Source organism: Anopheles cruzii, chromosome 2 (assembly GCF_943734635.1).
Source record: "Anopheles cruzii chromosome 2, idAnoCruzAS_RS32_06, whole genome shotgun sequence".
Lineage (NCBI taxonomy): Eukaryota > Metazoa > Arthropoda > Insecta > Diptera > Culicidae > Anopheles > Anopheles cruzii.
In genome coordinates, this window is record NC_069144.1 from 44,331,285 (window position 1) to 44,350,406 (window position 19,122).

General features: G+C 50.9%; 3 non-coding genes across 3 annotated transcripts; 1 reads left to right on the forward strand and 2 right to left on the reverse strand.

Moving 5' to 3' along the window:
• Positions 1-4,193: 4,193 nt before the first annotated feature.
• On the reverse strand, positions 4,194-4,276 carry Trnal-cag (transfer RNA leucine (anticodon CAG)). The gene has a single exon. It is a non-coding gene; the product is annotated as a tRNA-Leu (tRNA).
• Positions 4,277-5,397: 1,121 nt separating this feature from the next.
• Positions 5,398-5,471, reverse strand: Trnan-guu (transfer RNA asparagine (anticodon GUU)). The gene has a single exon. It is a non-coding gene; the product is annotated as a tRNA-Asn (tRNA).
• Positions 5,472-9,404: 3,933 nt separating this feature from the next.
• On the forward strand, positions 9,405-9,478 carry Trnan-guu (transfer RNA asparagine (anticodon GUU)). Its single transcript has one exon. It is a non-coding gene; the product is annotated as a tRNA-Asn (tRNA).
• The last annotated feature ends 9,644 nt before the right edge of the window (positions 9,479-19,122 follow it).

Consider the following 19,122-nt stretch of genomic DNA (forward strand, 5'->3'; position numbering starts at 1 on the left):
CCTTCATCCGTGAAAGGCTCCGGCGGCCGGAACAGCCGCGTGTGGCTGCGTGTCGAAGGTGTCGAAACCACTCAAGAGCCCACCAAATCCGTGGCGCTGATCGGCGATGGGTACCCACGCGATGCACCGATGCGTAACGCGACGCGACCTTGCCCTCCTAAAGTGCATTGAACCAGCGGTGGCGTCGTCGGTGGGTCAGAGCCAGCAGGTGCGCTCGGCTAGCGTCCCACGAGCCACACGTGATCCAATGCCGTCGGCTTTCAATGCGGGCCGCACGTGGGCTCTCTAATGTGTGTCATCTGAGCGATGAATCCGCCAACGTCACCAAGAAGCGAAGAAAAGGAGGGCTTTGAGTCTATGAATAATTTTAGAACAAAATGGCGATGGAAGCAGACTTTGTACTAAAAAATTGAAGACCGTTCTGCCAAGCTGAGATCGCCGCCATCTCTTGGAAAGGGGATTCGGATCACTATCTTCCAAGAATGATTCCCTGACTCTTTCTGTCCTCCGTACGATAGCAAAAACGATCAGAAGTTTGCTTTTCAATTATGTTATTCGATGTTTATCTCTTTTCTCCATTAACTCTACGCTTTTCCAACAAAATACTTGACATATAGCGCGATTATCGGTTGTAGTGTGCGATAGGTTCGAAATTGGGTGCGCAGATTAAAAGGACCGCCTATTCAGGGGTCCCCAACGAACGATCACCTTAATCTCTCTGTGAAGCACTCCCATCGATCGGCCCGAGCGAGGCCCGTGAACAAGTTCGAACCTCAAGACGGCAACCGATCTGAGAAACTTTGGAAGATTCGCCATGCTTGCCGCGGTCCCCCAGCATAAGAGGCCCATTCACTACCTGGCATGATGCTGGCTGGTCACCCAGTGACCTTCGCCGGCCGAGCGATTGCTTAAGCCACTCGCCAGCCGAAAATCCACTCGCCACGAAATTCGCCTCGAAAACGTTCGTTGAACTGGGCCGCCTGATGGTCGCCTGGTTGCTGGCAGGCTGGCTGGGGGAAAATGGTCACTTTGCGCGAGGAAACGAGACAGAAAAGGAAATGGTGGGTAACCCGTCGAAAAAGGCACCGAAATGTACGCCATTGTGTTAGTGGTCAGCCCTCTCCCTCGATCTCTCTCTCGCTCTCTCTCTTGTCCGAAAGTAGATTCCCATCAAAATGGGCAACTATTTTCGGCAGTGCACAATTCCGTCGCCGTTGGCCAATGGCCGTTGGGTTGGGTATGCTTTTTTGGCCGGTCCGGTCTCTCCGGGAAACGTTGGGCAACATCCTCCGGAGCTCTATTGTGCATCTCGCTGTGCGATGTGTCAATGCCGAAGAGCAGCAGCAGCAGCAGCAGCTGGCCGAAGGAAAACGCAACATTAGGCCGGGTTTTTGTTTTTAATTTCGTTTGCCAACGTTTGGTTTTTGGTGGCCACGTTTTCGGCAATCGGCGCATTTTTCGTCATCACCGCCTGCGAGGCTTTGACCGTTCGGAGGCCTTTCTGGTCTGGCCAGAGAGGCGGCCAGTGGCCGACCGGGGGTTCATGGCAATGCGGCGGAAATGTTGTTAGCACGGTTTTCCGGACGAAGCTTCGAAGGCAATCGAAGGTATCACGCTACGCTTCTTGTTAAGGCAAGCCACTGGCCAGCTGGTGAATCCATAGCCGGAAGGAAACGTCGATTAACTCTAATTTCAGACGTAATTGTGACTTAGTTGTTTAATATGTCATTCGGAACAGTTTCTGGAAAGTTCTCCCATCCCAATAGGATGTATGGCAAACCTAGTAACGATACGAGTTTGTAATGGTACTTCAAGGACAGTAGCGGCATAGGGTCTTTTTTTGGGCTCCTGCTAGGGGCCACTTTCGATTGGCAAAGCCATTATGTTTCATAGAACATTGTGTGCTCCAAGAAACGGCGGGCTATTTGTAGCCGTATCGACCACACATAAAAGAGTAGCCCAGTTGGGAGCGTTTATGGATTTATGGATTTATGCTGGCCGGGCCAATAACCGGGGCTATTAGGAAAGCGGGACAATCGCGAACGTTAAACGCTTCCCGGTAGCATCGCATCGCAGCCCCATTGTGTGCCTTCGTTCGCCGGCCGCGAGAGCAGAATCAAAGCAGATCGCGCTTCATCGTCATCATCGTTGGGTGCATCATCATCCCCTTTTTATCATCACCATTATTAGCGACATCCTCCTGATCGACAGCGTTCAAAGTGCTTCCTGGCCGAGTGCAATCGGAGCGGGTGCTTTTCTTCCTCCGCTCCGCTTCGGTTTCTTCTTGGCCGGCCGGCCGATCAGATCAGAAAACCGTGCAAAGGAAAGCACGCGGACAGGTCCGCGACCGCGCGACGCAGCTAAGTATAGTACCTTTACCGCCCGGGGAAACCGGATCCACCGCCTGGATCGCCATACAACCCGAGCCGACCGAAAGGGCTCGTCCGGTGGGACTTTTAAATCCTGCTCTGCCCGTACCACAGCTGCGCGCTCGATCAGGAAGTGGAAGACCCGGAGCAGGCCTGAAAGGCAACATCTTCTTATAATTTACTGCAGCGCTGATGCGGACGACGATGATGATGCTGTGTGCTGTGGCTGCGGAGCATAAAAAAAGGAAACGTGCAAACTGGATTGCGGCCCGGCTCTTCATCATCTCCCCGGCGGACGACGGCGTTCTGGGCCGAAGAAAAACGACTTCGTGACAGAAGCAGACGTTCTCGGCCTACCTCCAGCCACCCCGCGCTATGTCCCCACCTGAGTACGTGTGTGTGTGTGTTGGTTACGGAAATTGCAAGAATGCAACGAACGATTGCATCGAACTGCCCTACACTGGGGCCCTCGGGGGGGGGCCCGTGTCCGTGGCGAAAGAGAGCCAAGAAGGCGCTTTCAACAGAACTCGCTTCTGCACGTCCTCCGTCCGACGGTAATCTGTGCGAAGGGCCCTCGCAAAAGGGACTCGGTGGCTGGCGGTGAAGCCAACGGAGCCTCTTGCCCCGTGCCCGTGAATGTGCAAGTGCACCTCGGCACCAGGCGGGTAATTTACGGCTTCTTTGTCTTTCCTCTCGCGAAGACGACGATCAACGGCGATCGACGGTGGCGACGACGACGACTTTCGACTTCCGTTGGGGCCTCGCAGCTCGCAGCAAAAGCGCGCAGTTCCATGGCACCGTTCCGCCGATCACTTGGTCCCGTTTTCCCTTTCGACCGGTTCCCCGGGTTTCGGTGAGCCGGTATTCCTTCCGGCGATTGTGGACTCGAACGAACTGTGATTAACTCGCGTATTACTCAATGTGCAATCGTGTTCTTCTCGCGAGCATCGCATCCGCTGTGCGATCACCGTACGATCGGTTCGGATTGTTTGTTCTGGATTGCGTTTTTAGGAAATGCTGGACTCCGTTCTCAAGCCTTATTTGATGGTAAACAGGTCCAAAGGAAAACAGCTTAACGATTATCCCGTGTCGTGTCAAAAGAATGAAGGAATAAAAGCTCTACGATCGCCCCGACGGTGATCAACTTCATCGCGCTATGAAGTCCTGTGACATGACGTTAATGAACACGAGCCGAAGTTCTCGTCTCGTTTACAGCACAGCCACTGGCCATTTGTGTCCCATCGGATGTTATTTAAAAACGATGTCCCGTGAGCGTCCCGCCCCGTGTGATATGCTTTCAAAACATATTTGTTACTACTACGATCGTGCGTGAGGCCGACGGTGTCAAGAAACATTATCTCCTGCTGAAGCCACAATGCGGAATTATCACCGATTCAGGTGGAGAGGCGGCAAGGAACGGCACAGTAAACAACTGCAAGATAGCGGGGCCGGGCGATAAACGTAACGACGGAAATTCGGTCACCTCCGGGCGATGGCGGCGACGCCGGTGGAAAACTCTCAGAGGTGGCCGGCCTTGCGGTGCGGTGGAACTACGAATCTTGACTAATCTATTTCTGTCACTTGAGATTTATAAATAAAGCCGCATGAGTGGAAAATAATCGCGGTAAATATATCGCGCGCCGTGACCAGAGTCACGAACGCATCCGCGCTCTTGGGCAACAGCCACAACACAGGTCGTCGGCAATCGAGGAAGTCAAGTCATCATGATGTGTCGACGGCCCTTAGTTCTGATAAAATGCGTGTTTACACGTTTCTTACATTCCGCGTTTGATTAGCGGGGGTGCCGCAAAATAGTTTCCGGTTTGTCAGAAGTGGGATTCGAACCCACGCCTTCAGAGAAGACTACGACCTGAACGTAGCGCCTTAGACCACTCGGCCATCCTGACACGCGTGCGTGGACGCTGCGCACTCGTGATCGGTCTTCGATCCGCGTGCGAGACTTGCTTCTAATGGGCCGAGACTTGGGCCGGTCATCTCTCTGGTCGGGGGGCGCACGCACCACCTAACAGGTTCACCTTCAGGCGGCGTGACGTGTGTGAGAAACTATTTGAGTGCGCTACTGTGAGGCGGCGGCGGCGATGATGATGTGGTGGCCGGTGATGGCAAAGATGTGATAAGAACAATCAGTCAGTCGGGCGGCCAGAATGTAAGCCAAGGTTTGAACTACTTCTGGCGCGTGAGTAAACACACGGGTCCGTTCCGTGTGATTTGCGATTAGCGGTCCCCGTCCCCGCGGGTCTGAGGGTCTTACGAAACTTACGCGTAACGCGCCTCGCGTTATCTATCCGGGGGTTCGACGATTCGGAAGGAAATGGTGGCCACTAGCACATTAAAAGCGGGTGGCATACACATCCAGCCCCCTGCAGGTCCGAAACACCTTCTTTCGAGTTATCATTGGCCACCGTTTGTTGAGCCGGCCCCGAGAGGGATCACTGCGGGCCGAGCATTTGTCAACCCGCTATGTTTACATTGTCGCTTCCGACAGACCCGACAGACAGCTGATTGGAGAGCCCTCTTCCGCCAGACAAAAAGGGTCCCGCATTCAGGGACCCGCGTCCGTGTTATCGAAAGGCTGCACCCTTCGGCACCTGAATTCAACACCTCGCAACCCATTCACGTGATGGTGCAGTCGCAGAACCAGCAATCGAAACGGGGTCAATCGGATGACGGAAGTCGTAAATGAGTGGTTTATAGTAGCCCCCCCTTTATAATGTGTGTCAGGCAGCCCCAGCGGTAGCTTCGTTGTCGGCTCGCTCCGAGCGGGTGTTTGAAGTGTCGAGAAACTTTCGCTCTCACCTGCAACGAAAAGATAAAAAACGAAAGTGATTAGAGAAACATGGGAGCAATTTGACATTACAACAGAATAGTCAAAGATTACGCGAGATGCTGCCGATCCATCATCAGATGTACCATCAGATTACCATCATCTTTTAACTGTTCCAGGTTGACCAGGAGTATTACGTATCCTTCCGCAAGTGTGGATAAATAAAATAACGATGAATCGATCCGCCCCCGGGTGGACTCGAACCACCAACCTTTCGGTTAACAGCCGAACGCGCTAACCGATTGCGCCACGAAGGCTCGGTGGAAAATCCTGTCTTAGGAACGGCTTTTGTCAGATCTTTTACCATAGTTACTGTTATTAATCCTGCACCGAAACATTTGTTCTTAATTCCCTGCCGATAAATTATTCCCCGTTTTGACAGACTCGTCTCGATTGTTGCGTGTTGGTCGTTGCAGTTTTTGCCACAAAGTGCGTTACCACGGTTGCTCAGCAATTCAACCCGTCAAAGCGCAAAGCGGCCCCGGGGAGGCTGTAAATAATTCAACTAAACTATTCCCATGACCTCAAAAAAAGGGCGGGTTCCGAAAATAGAACCGCTACGCCCGTTCGGCGCTAGTTCTTCTCCGCTCACCGCCCATCGGTGCGCTTTTCGCGCGCATCATGGAAATCGCACATTTTCCCCCGATGCATCGAAACCGTGTGTGTGTGTGTGTGTGTGTGGTTGAGGAAAACCACTTCTCCCGCGCTCCGGCGGGGTAACACCGGTAGTTGCCGGCCCGCGGCTGGAAGAAGCCCAAACCTTGAGAAAGCAGAAGTAAAAGTTTGCCGATGCCAAGCCGGGCCGGGAGCGAAAAGGCAACGGCGGAGAAAAAGAAAAAGAAGAAGTGCCATAGAAACACTGGCACAACTAATCGCAAAGTGCATCGCCAGTGCACCGCGTGCAGCTCGGTGCGGCAGCGGGTGCGCAGGAGCAATCGGAGCGGACGGTGGGTGATCGGGGGAAACGGTCCAGAAACTAGGCCATTAGAAAACCGCCCGGGCCGTCTCAGTCGTTGCCTCCGCCGTGCATCAATTGCATCAATGGAGACACAGAGTGAGACGCCAGCGCCGGGGTTCGTTCGCCATTCGTTTGTCGTTTGTCTCGGACGGAGAGCGTCTCGGACGGGGACAACGGGGCGGGGATGGGGACACTTGGGACCGCTGGGGTGAAACTGAAAGTTGGAACATTGAAGATAAATAGCGGAGCGGGCGAGGTTTATGAAAACCCGTCATAAGTGACGCATGTGGAACGCAACGAGAGATGGGAAGCTGAGGTGGGAAGATCTAATGCATCCGCTGCGCTCGATGCATCTCGATGCTGCACACAATCTTTCGTCTAATTTCACGTGCGAACAGATTGCTTTCCGCTTCCTGCCTTTGATGGGGCTTCTCTATAACCACGTGGCCATTTGGTGCCAGTGTCAGATTGCAAAGAGAATTCATCGTTTGCCTTTTTGATGATCACATCAGGTCGTATTTAATGTATTTTGTAGTAGTGTTAACAAATTATTTTTCAATCGGAACTACCTTGAATCTTTGTAAAAGTTTACCTACTCTTATGGTCTGTTACTGAACTTAAACTAATCAGTAATCAAGTCGGAACTCCTTCCGGACCAGCAGAAAATGCTTCAATCTACCAGAGACCATCGAGATCCTTACCATTGATACCAGTAGTTGGTACCTTAAAAATCCGAAAAACTCATCGACCTGAGCACCAGTTGTCAGCAGTATTGCTACAGTAAAATGTGCACTTAAGGTCTCGAGTGTACAGACCAAGATCACTGCTATCAGACAGCTGACGTGAAGTCCTTCCTTTGAGCAGGATCTTTAAAGAAGGTCCACAAAAGAAACGTTTGATTGCTCCGTAAAATCTGGGCCATTTTTGGAAGTATTTAAATCAGATACCAGAATTTTCGTAACATTAGCTGTGAATTGTATGAAAATGTGATTCAGGCAAACTGACAGCACACGGCGAAAGAGACAGAATTGTACGGACCATTCAGGTTTGATGTAATGGCGTAGGCTGCATTTCCCTCTGCAAAAATTGTCAAGAGCCGCCTTCGCTTATTAAATGTCTTTCATCTGATCCAGAACAAAACACATGTCGGACCGAGGGCGAGCGCACACGAAACGAACTTCAAAGGCAAAGGCTGTGGCGAGACTGTCGTCGCGAATCGAAAGGTGGTCATGAAAAGGGAAAGAAGAATTTCCGGTTTTCTGCGTAAGTGGCCAAATGCGACCACCGGCCATCGGTCTGCCCCGGATCCGGTTTCCCGGCCGAGCCGGGGCCGAGTCACTTGTCTTCTACGCGCCCCAGGATGGGTTGCCATTTTCCAGTGCGTGAGTTTCCCAACGGACGGCTGGTGGACGGACTTTGTGAAATCGAAAATGAGGCCAACCAAGCGCCGGGCGCAGAAGTCGTGGTTTCGATTTCAGTGGCGAGATCTTCATTTCCGCTCCAACCAACCCCAACGATCGGGGTCCGATTGGGACGGAAAAGCGCATATCCTATTTCTGGGAAGCAGGAGGGCGCGAGGCCAAACATCAGCAACGGAGCAGAGATTTTCCTGAGCCCTGCCCGCCCGAAGGCGCACTGGAAATGGAGTCTCGAAAATGGTTTTACTAATTCCAAACACCGAGCGCCGATGCCACAAATGTCCTGCAGGCGCCAGGGAAACCGGCAATATCCGATCCGCCTCACCGAACCGATGTTCGGGGAAAATTTAAAACATGCCCCGAAAAGAGCCGGAGGTCCGGGACGATGGCTTAGGCGCAGTTTTCCGTTCCGGTGCTGCGGTTTTTTCGGGCGGGCCACATTCTTGAAAGCCAATTTTCATTGCCATCGGCCCATCGGCGTCTCGAAGGAATCGATTCGTGGTACCGGGCAGAGGGAGCTTTTTGTGCCTTTCATTTACAAGCAATTTGCTTCACTGTTTTTTGCATGTTACATGTTCTCGGGCGCCCTCAGAAGTCGGATCGAAGGGCGGGATCTCAGCACGAGCGCTATGGTTCGCTCCGCATGTCCGGAAGCGTTTTTGGGGCGGTGGTGATGCGTGTGGCTGACATAAGCCCTGGTAATAATGCATGTTTTGTTGTGACCTATGTTCCTGGAACGTCTATTGGGCCCGTTGCTACGCCGCTACCGAACCAGAGTTCAGTGAGCGGAGCATAAACAAGATATCATGTTATGATGGGGTCGTTATGTTTCAGATTTTAACATCACTAAAATATACCAAAATGAGGAGCGCATAAAAGGGAAAGTCTCAGTCCCATACGTGGATTCAAAATGTTTCAAATCTTTCACTTGATTCTGCATTATGGCTGCAGAGAAATTCTTTGTGAGGCCGAGAATACGTTCAAGATGTTTCAACTTAACCGGATATAAACCGTTTCGGATTCGGTAGTTGTTAACCGAGACATATTGAAAATGTTTCTGTAGAATGAAAACAGCACTTATTTTTTGTAAAGCTTTATCATCTGTGTCTCATTCTTGAATAAACGTTCGGCATTGGAATGGAATACTAATAAAGATCCCAAATTCCGTATTCAACGATTCAATGGTGGCCTTTCTCGTCGCTACCACGGCCAGCGAGAGAGGAAATCCCTCAGCTCGCCGGCATCGCGCCTTGATAAGGCGATACAACGCGTCAAGACTTTCCTCTGCTGTTTCTGAGGCTTTCCTTCTGGGACCAGCCGGGCAGCGGTTCCCGCAGCGAAGCGTCACCGCGTGTCTACGAAAGTGAACACATTTTGTTTCCTATTCACTGGGCAGCGCGATTCGCATTTCGTTCCGGTCGGTGGGTGGCGCCTGTTGTTGTTTTGTTTGCAAATTTCTTGTTTGCTTTCTCCCACGTTGCAAGGCGCTGCTGGCGGGCACTCGTAGGGGCTATCGATTTTCCTTCGCCCCATCATTGAACAAAAAACGTACCAACACCACAGGCGCGCCGCATTACTGATTGACGGTTATGAGCGGGACCGTCGGGCGCTGATCGTGAGATTTCTCTCTCCTTACCCAGGGCGGCCGGCCGCTGGGACGCGGCTTTCTAATGGGCCCAGATTAAGTCGTCCATCGTTCGACCTTGAAGTGAGTGCGTGGGTAATAGATAAGAATTCTAAAACCGGCCGGACCGTCGAAGGGCCGGCAGAAAGTGCTCATGCTGGTCGCTAATTAGCTGCCGACCGCGCAAGCAGCCTTCGTGGCGCAATCGGTTAGCGCGTTCGGCTGTTAACCGAAAGGTTGGTGGTTCGAGTCCACCCGGGGGCGCGGACTAATCTTTTTATCCTTTGTTGCTAGAATAGACATTTTATGCCCGCTACGCGATAGATTGTTGCAACGCTTTTCAAGAGTTTTATTGTTCAGTTTTTTTTCATAAATAGCTAGAGCATAGGGATATGGGACTATGCTGAGGGCAATCTGCGCCAGAATCGTACTTTTGTTCCCATTCCGCGATATAGCGGTAAGAATAAAATCCGATCTCCACCGGGTGCCGATATGCAAAGTAAGCCCATTAACTCGCTCAAAACCATCAAGATGTTTCAGTTTCACATCCAATTACGTTTGACTACAGATCTGGGCGTCGGCCGTGAATTAGATACGGACTCGGAGGCGCACTTTTCTCGAATTGTCGTGCAAAGGAAGTCAGTTTTTTTGTCATCTCGTTACACAACACATGATAATTGAGCGTTTCCTGGGCTGCCGGGGCAACAGCAGCCCAATCGAACAGCGCGAAGTAGAACGATAAGTTTAAGCAGGATGTAAGATAAAGGGCTCGATACGGCAAATGCATTCAGCGTCGTTTCGCACGCGCCCCGATTTGCATTCCGTATCCCGGACGATCTGATCTCAGGCTCCTCTGGGAAGGTGTGAAATTCTTCCCCACAATCTCTCGAGCAATTGTTTTGGCATGCGCCTGGTGAGCCCAGCAAACCTGACTTGTCTCCCCCTGAGTCTGAGTGTGGTGAGTGAAATTTGATTTTCTTTTCACTTTCCTCCGAAGCCATACCGGGCACGAGGCCCTTCGACAGGACAGGAGTGCCTGCCTGCCTGCCTGCCTGCCTGTCTTGTTTTTCTGCAACGCCGCCAAGCGGCCGGTTTCCCTGATCGATTTCCCTTTATCCCTCCTAGCAGAGCGCCATAGACAGTGCCAGACGCTGGGTGAGGGTGCAGCTCGCGGTGCAACTGTGCATAATGTTGGGTGAAGAGTTGTAATTAATTAATGCGATCATTATTCGCGTGCAACGATGGATGATGGATGGGCCGGGGGCTGGCAAAGACAAGTGCCGGAGCCATGTTACCGGTTGCAGTGAGGCGCGAGCATCTTCATTTCCAAGCGAATGGGAAAGCGAACGAAAGATGCTATGTTTTCCGTCCAGAGGAATGTCTGGCAATAACTTGCGGCTTGAAGAGAAGCAAACGCGGAGAATTCGATTTAGGAAGAAATATGTTTACCATCGCAACCCTTTAATGCTCGTGTTCAATTATTTAAAGTAATTTCCCATCAAATTTTGCGATTTGCGATTTGTTTATGCTCTGTTTGTAGCAAAAAATACGAGCTTAACGATGGCTTCTATCGGACGCCATGAGTGATGTGCAGCGCATCCTCAGGGCACTTTGAGCACCTTGGCAACGATCGAGTAAAATGATCGTTGCCGAACACCCTACTCGCCTTTCGAGAGATGTTCTATGCAAATGCGGCTGCAAACTGCACTTGTTTTATGGGCTCGCTGATGGCAACAGCAATAATGATGGCACACAATCCCCGACTGGACGTGATCGTCGCCGGAAAAGTGCGTCAGGTGAACAGGAAAGCAGCCCTATCTTCCGGCAGATTTATGAGCCAGCCATCGCTGGCCAGATGCTACCTGTGGTGGAATGCAATAAAATCACTCCTCGGGTGCACCGCGGTTGAACTAACATGTCGCGAGGCACAGTGAACCCTTGCACACCCTCAGGAAGTGCGGTGTCTTCGCGGTTTCTCTCGCGGCGCTCCAGTTGCTGATGGCCGCCGTCTTCTTGGGGTCTCGTTATGATGTTGATTAATGAAAGCAAGCATGAAACGGCGCCGGGTTCTAGGCGGCCGAGCTGCTGGTCTGGTCTGGTCTGGTCTGGATCGGTCAGCGAATAAATAATGGCTCCCGTGGATCCCTCGGGCGGCCGCCGCGCGTGGCGAATAGCTAATGATGGGGGCCGCCAGGGCTGCACGGAAGTAGAATAAATTATGAAGATTTTAATTTATTCAGGATTGCCTAGAAAGCGAGCGGAGCCTCTTCGCTAGACAAGTGTGCGGATTGAGTATCGGAAACGAAGTGATGAATAGTTTAATGAATAGTCGCTTCGAATAAATTGTCTTTTTCTTTTATTACCAGCAGGACGGACGAAAACTCTAACATCCGCTCGAGAGCATGTTCAAACTTTGGATTTAAACCCATCTTCTTAGGTGTTCTTAAAGAAACGCAACAATTTGTACTATGTTACATCACGCCGTGTTTACGTTGCCGGTGATTTGTGCCTCTCGACCACCATTGTTCCGGCCTTCGCGGCAACCCTTTTTCCGACGGTCCTTCGATGGCGATGGCCGTCAACGCCACAACACCAACCACTGACCATCGACCACAGACCGGATGGCGGCTGTTTCGCCGTTCGCCACCGATAGGCAACGAATGGACAAAAAACGACACGCACAAAAATCAAAACAACACCAACCTCGCCACACTGCACTACACCCTCTCCCCCGGGGCGGGGGGTAGCCTTGAGAGCGCGTTGATGTTGTGCCGAAATTATAACTGTGCCACCTGGAGGGTGGTCGTGACTTTTTTCCTTCTCTTTCCTCGAGGCCTTTTTGAGCGGGCTGTTGTGGTGGGGGGGGCCCGTAAACAGCGAGAGTGGCACAACAAATGCGGTACGCAATAGGAAAGCTTCGGCACCACCACCGCAACTTGACCGAGTGGCGGAAGGTGTTGCTTTGACAAATGTTTTCTTTCGGCTCGTCGATTGTTTTGCTAACGGCCAAATTCGATTCGACAACAATCGAGCGGCAGCATCCAGCGCGGGAGTGGAAATCCGAAGTTGAGGTTGATCAAGGCGCGCTTCAAAGGAGCACCCGGTACACATAGCCTGCGGCGTAAGGCGGGCCAATTTGCTGCTTATAAAAGATGAACTTTCAGCCCCTTAATTCGGTGGTCGATGGTGTCGTGTTCACGAAAGTACAACAGCCTAACCGCTTAAATACATTAACAATGGAAGGAGCTTTAAGCGAGCTCCACAATAGCATTGGAAGTTAGAAAAGGTTCAATTTGCACTGTGAAATTGAGGCCTTAAGTTAGCCTATTGTTAACCGTCTATAATCAGAATAATCGAGTCAAATAAAATTATCAACTTAAAGTCGATTAAAGTCGTATGTTTGCAGAATTGTGTCCCGATTTGCCGTGTGTCGTCACCTCATTTGTACGACACGAAACACAACCGTAAACAATCTCTTTTCGAAATCACAACAACGGCACAACCGTTAAAATTGTCGTTTAAAGCCAGCGTTTGAGCGTGTTCCCTTTCTGATGGGATGGGAGTCGAATTTGCTTCGCTCAAACAAATCGAAAATAAATTAACACAACGAATCATCCGTCTTTCGCTGTCACAACGGATTATGTCAAGCGGTGGCCACGCGTTCCATCTGTTTGCGATCGCGCGCCCGTGTTTCGTGAGTGAGGTGACAAAAAAGTGCGCCACACACGCCAGTTTCTGTGTCAATGTCACCGGCGGTTTGACGTTTCGGCGCACACATTAGGAAATGCACGCACACAGACACACACACACACACAGACACGCGTTAGATAGGGGTTTCGGTTTTGTTTTGGTTTCTATTTGTCTTGCTGTTCGATGACTCGGTATTTGCGTTTGGTGTTCTCCATCGCGCCTTCTATTGCTACCGAAGTGCTGTGGAGCAGGTTGTTAATGACCGCGGTGTTCCGGCCAACCGGTTTAGCCCGCACACATACACAGCAACAGCAGAGTGCCATAGTAGGCAAAATAGGCCCGCGAACGGTTACTACGATTTGGGTGATAAAAAAAGTTTAATTTCCGCGGCGCGGCGCAAAAGGAACAAACGGAAAAAAACACCAACCCCGCGATCACAATGCACCCCACGTTTTTGGGGACCCCACGTTTTGGGGACGCATTTTGTAGTACACACCATGGTAGTGTGCTAGTGTGTGTGCGCGTGTGTTTTGTTTTGGGTTTTTGGTGCTGTGTCCATTTGTTTTTTACCATTTTTTGTCTGTTTTCTAGGCTGTCGCGCGTCTGTCGATCTTTGCCGCGCCGGAGGTGCCCGCGTTCGCGTGATTGATCGCTACCGGCTGTGGGATCGTGTCCCCGGCTTAGCGCGGACCCGGGGGGTGGGAAGTGGAAACCCGGGCTGAGTGATGTGACGCAATGTCTAATGTTGGGTGCACTCGGCCCGAAAATAGAAGTGAAGGCAATCCCGGCTTCAACGGTGCCACGAGATGCCGATTTTCGCTCCGATGCCCGCGATTTGGGAGTTTCCGTAAGTTGTTCCGAGTTTCGTTCGCAGAGTCGGCCACTGTTTTGCTTTGGTTTTTCCAACGAATTTTGTTTTGTCAATCCCATTTGCATTTCTCAAAGTCCCGCCCGGGCCCCGGTCACGGATGTGTGGGGTGGGGCGCACGCATAATGCATAGCAATGGCGTACGCGAGCCCTTCCGATGATTGCTTCATCTTAGTGGCGCGAGCTGAGCATCGAAGTTTCGTTCGGTCACGTGTTGCGCACGTCTTGTTTTCTTTGCCAGTCATGCGGCAGCGACGGGTTTGCCCATCGGTTGGAGTTTCGCGACAAGGAGACACAGGCGAGCACGGCGAGCAGGCCCCGGCGTTCGGGTTGCCTTCGGGTGGGGTGATGAAAACATCAAAATATGATGGGGCCCAAAATGACCCATTAATGCTACCGGTCTGGTGTATACATTTGCAACGATTCCGGCGTATCATTACAAAAACTTGATACAGACGTATGAAAAATCAAATTAGTATTAATTTATGCAACGGCAAGGAAAACGACATGAAAATTGTCAACAGAAGCATATCACGAAGCGCAGATTGTTCTGAATTAATCAGAAAATACGACCAATTTATGATGCGACAGTGGAGGTCAAAATATAAACAAAATAAAAACAAGTCAAAAAGGTCTAAAACGTAATGAATCGTGTCGCATTCTAATTTTCTAAGAATTGTCTACTGTTATTGCTATTGTAGAATCTGGAAGCAACTCTTTTCGGTTCGGAACAAGTTTCCTGTTGCTGCTCGTTGACCTGTTGGCACTGTTGTCCGTTTCGGTGTAACTTTTTATGCTCTTGCTTAACTTGACACGAGATTAGCTCGCCCGAGGATCTAGCATGACACACTAATCACACGTTATCGATATAACCAGCGACCGGTCGGCGAACTATGCTGATAGGTTTTTAATTAACTGTCAGCCGCGGAGCTCATTCCGTTTCGGTTCCGTCGAGCGTCGATCTGTCAGTAGAAACGATCGCGAAAGAGGTTTCGAAACATTCAGTAGAGAGATAGTTTCAATTAAAAAAAACTATCGACAAACCAGTCAATATAAAGTTACTAATGTTAAGGTTAACGAAATTTGCTTACACCGACTTCCTAATTGAGATCACAAATCGCACGCACGATCCTCACCATCTTGCTTCGTGATTCACGAACACGCACGTACGCACGCACCCGGCAAATTAATTATTTATGAATGAGATAATCTTGTCCGGGCGACCTTCGCCGGCATTTTTAGTGGTCCGCCATGCACTTTCTGCAATTCGCGATCGACGCTAGCCGTGCGTGTGCGTGTGTTAATGTTTTGGGTTGGTTTTAAAAGCCCACCCCGTGTTCAATAAACACAACCACAAGCGTGGCAAATAAAAAAAAAAGAACCGAACGCTGGAAGTAGGTTACGTGCGTCGTCGTAGGCAAATTCACCTTTCGCTCGGATTTCACGTCACGACGCCCTGCCGGTGAGACCGGGTCGAATCGGACGGCAGGAGGAAGGAAGGAGAATTCGGCGCGATGTGCGGCAAAGATGGCAGACCGTGTCCGTGGGGGTTTCTGGGTTAAAAAAAACTTTACGACTTTACGGGGTAACTATTTTTGCAAAGTGCCGCTGACCTGCTCGCCGGGTGGAATTAATGGAAATGCATGTCCCGGCGGGAGAAAGAACCCGACAGACAGAGGGAGAGGGAGAGAGACACGGTGGACACAATTTATGGTATGTTTTCGTCGCACCATATTGCTGTAAAATTTATTATTTCCAGCACGGTTGGGCCAACCGTTGCGCAATGATAATGGATATTTAATGCGCGGCTCAGTGAAGACGTTGAGCAGCGAGTACGTGAAGTTCTTCCACCGCTGGTAATAAGTACAATTAAGCGGGTGCATATGCAATAATTAATAATCGGAAGACACTTCGTAGTCCTCGTGATGAAAGCAGTAAGAAATAATATGAGCGTGAGATAGAGAAATTATCAGAATTTACACAAACACTTCAGGTGATTGAAGTTCTGTTAAAACTTCACTCAACTCCACCGGGTCCACATCGACCATCAGGCGCCTCCGCGACGGTCAACTTATCGGTCGGGCTCTGTGGGGATTTTCCGTTGCAGTTCAGTTCGGTTCGGTTTACATTTCCTCAGACCTTGACTCAAAAAGAAGAATAAAATTATGATCGAACTCTCGCACCATCGACGGACCGACGGAATGCATTCGCGGCGGCAGCGGAAGACTGAGGCAAGGGTAAGGGTGTTTGTCGGTTGCCACACGCACTTAGCACCATAATGTTGCTGCGTGTCTTCCGGCGTGCGGTGCACCGTCGATGGCGCGGGGTCGATGTGCAATCGCAACCCGCCACTGATAGCCCGGTTAATCATCATCGCCACCCCGCGGGCTACTCCTGCTAGGGGCCACGCGGACAGAGCGGGGGGAGTGGGCACCCCAAAGGGGGACGTGTGAATCGAAATTCTTACGCATCGTGAGCAGACTTCAACTCAAGTCGCCCCGAGGTATGGGTTGCATAATTTCCCTTCGCCCTACCGTGTTTTTAATGGCATGAGACGCGCTTAATGTAAACCATCAATGGTTTTGTGTCGATTTAAAATAATCATTTAACTTATTATGAGCGCGTATTAAATAACGTGATGATTTTGTATTATTTTGTTCACATTTGTGAGCATAAATTATCACCCGACACCCCGACTGTGGGATGTCGAAATGCGACCCATAGAATTGCTCTCCAATAAAAACCGGGGATTTTTATCGCCATTCTTTCACTTCCTTCGCGTCCGTGTCCGAGTCCGAATGCTTGCGCCGACCGTCAGGTGAGGTGAAGCGACTTGCGCATCGATACCGCGCGCCAGCATAACTTATCTCCGTTGGCCTACATTTTATACGCAACGAAATCGATTGGCCTCGGTCGCCCGCAGCCCACAGCGCCTGAGTGGCACCGGGGGGATATAGTTTCCCTACCGGATAGGCACCGGTCTGGTGATCTGGATCGGCACGTCTGACACGGGCCGAGTGCGCCGAGAAAACGGAAATGAATTCGATTATGGCAGGAAGCCGTGGCCGGGGCGCTCAAAAGGGCAACGCATATCCGTGGCACTAACAGCCCGTGGGCCCAGTGGACATTGTGTGGATGTGCCAGCGGACGAAATGTCAACACGGTTGCCAGCCGCGTTTCGGAAGAACATCTGTATGTATCCGAAGTCGCAGTTCCACGAACGGCAGTCGGCAAATAGGGAGAAGACTTTCGAAACACGTTTCTAAACAGCAAACAAAAGTAAAAAATCCGTCAAACTCTTCGAGGCCGCGACCGAAAGATGAGAAGACTTACCGAGAATACCTTTTCTTATCTACAAAAATTACAACATCACTTAGGGCCATAGCTGATGGACGGGCAAACAAGAGCCAACAACGTGGTGGTTCGTGTTGATGGGAGGCTTTCTGGTGGTCTAAATAAATGATTACCAATTAAACCATCTTTTGCGCGGATAGCTCTCGTCGGGAAAGTGTCTATTAGCGATGATCCAAACAGAGACCTCGCACGGCTTTGGTGTGTCCAGACTTTGCCAGCCGGCAGCAGCAGGCTCTTGTAGCTGGCGGGCGCAAATTTTAATTTGCAGGTAATTTGTCCATCTGCTCTCGTTCTTGGCAGTGCACTCCATTAATCATCCGGTCTGGCCAGCGCTTCTGAGGAGTCGGAAAAAGTTGTGTTTTTCCACAATATTTATTTTCGGTTGTGTTTTCTCTTCGAGCAATTGTTCGACGTAAGGAAACTGTTTGGTTGAGCGATGTTTGGAAAGCAGACAGCGAACATTTCTGATGTGAACTCTCTTCCCGATTCAGTTTCATTGAATTGTGAATACCTATTCCAAGTATGGCAATTTCCTTATTTTGTTCCTTCACTGAGACCCCCTTTAAGGATTTGAAGTACTTACGAACCTTTGAGAAGAGCGAAATCTGGCCGAATTGAAACTAAAACTAACAAAAACATTTAATCAACATTAGTTTTGTGCCATTTTCCCACCCGTGCCGAGTGTTTCGCATTTGCCAAACCTAATTATTCCGCCCAATAAACGGCCACGACCACACAACGGGGCTAAATTAAGGGCAATACAGAAGTCGAACTCAACCGGGGCAATGGCAAACAAGCCAAAAAAGCCATCCAAAAAGTGTGGCGATCCCCAGAAATGCAGTCACTCCGAAGGATAAGAAGGATAAACATTACGACGACCCTCCAGAGCAGCCAGCTTAACACCAGGCATGGGTGGTCCCTCTTCTTGGCCACCGGGGAAAATGCATCCCGCCAAAGGGGAAGAAAAGCTTCACCGTCAACAAATAAATGGCCACCCTCAAGGTTGGGCGTGCAGCGAACGGGAAAATTGTCGAAAGGAAAAATCCCCGGCCCGGGAATGCGCGTCTCGCAACAAGCTTTTTATCCGCCACCAGGTCTCGATGATTATCGGAAATGGGTCTTTGGCCCCCGACCGTGGGGTTCCCAACGGGCTCCGAGGCAGGGACCGAGAGCGGTGATTTCGGTGATTTCCATGCACCGAGCGCTTCCATGTTGTAGCTTCTCCCAGGGTTTTCCAGGGCGGGAAAAAAGGGTTGGGTGGGTTGGGGGTTACGGTCGGTAGTTTCGTTGGCGCTCAGACTCCCGCCGGAGGAGGACGAAAAACATTCAAATCAAAAACCGGGCGAAACCGACGAAAACAGACTCCAGCGGCGAACGGGACACCCCAGGACCAGGACCGGGAGCCCGGACTGGGAGCACGAGACCACGAACGAGGCGGTAAAGGTTAATGTACCTCTAAAAAATGGAAACGTCTCCTCTTTCGCTCTCTCTCTCTCTCTCTCTCTCGCTCACTTACAAGAAGTCTGGCGGGAGGACCAAGGCACCATCCGGTCCTGTGCTTTCGCCCGATGCTTTGTCGGAGCGCATTGAATTTCCTTTCGCAGCAGGTTGAAACGCGGTGGCAGGCAGAGCGCAGGCAGGACATTTAGGATGTATCGGGATGATAAGGACCGTGAGGGCGAGTCCGTGTGAAACCGGTGAACGGCACGAACCCGGCGCTCCACCCGAAGCGAATCTTCACCGTGCTGGGGAGCCCGACAAGGACGAGACAGCTTGTCTTGTTGGATCGGGTTTTTATGTCGCGGTGCTGCTCGGAGGAAGGGTGCGCCCCACGCCTGGGCCCTGAAGGACGTAAGTAAATGTTTCATCCTTCCTCCAACGAAAATAGAATCCGGCTGCTGCTGCTGCTGGCGCGGACCGAGCGGACGAGCGAGAGAGAGAGAGAGCTCGACCGAAAGCCAACCAGAAAGTAAAAGCTTAAACGGAAGTCGTCCTT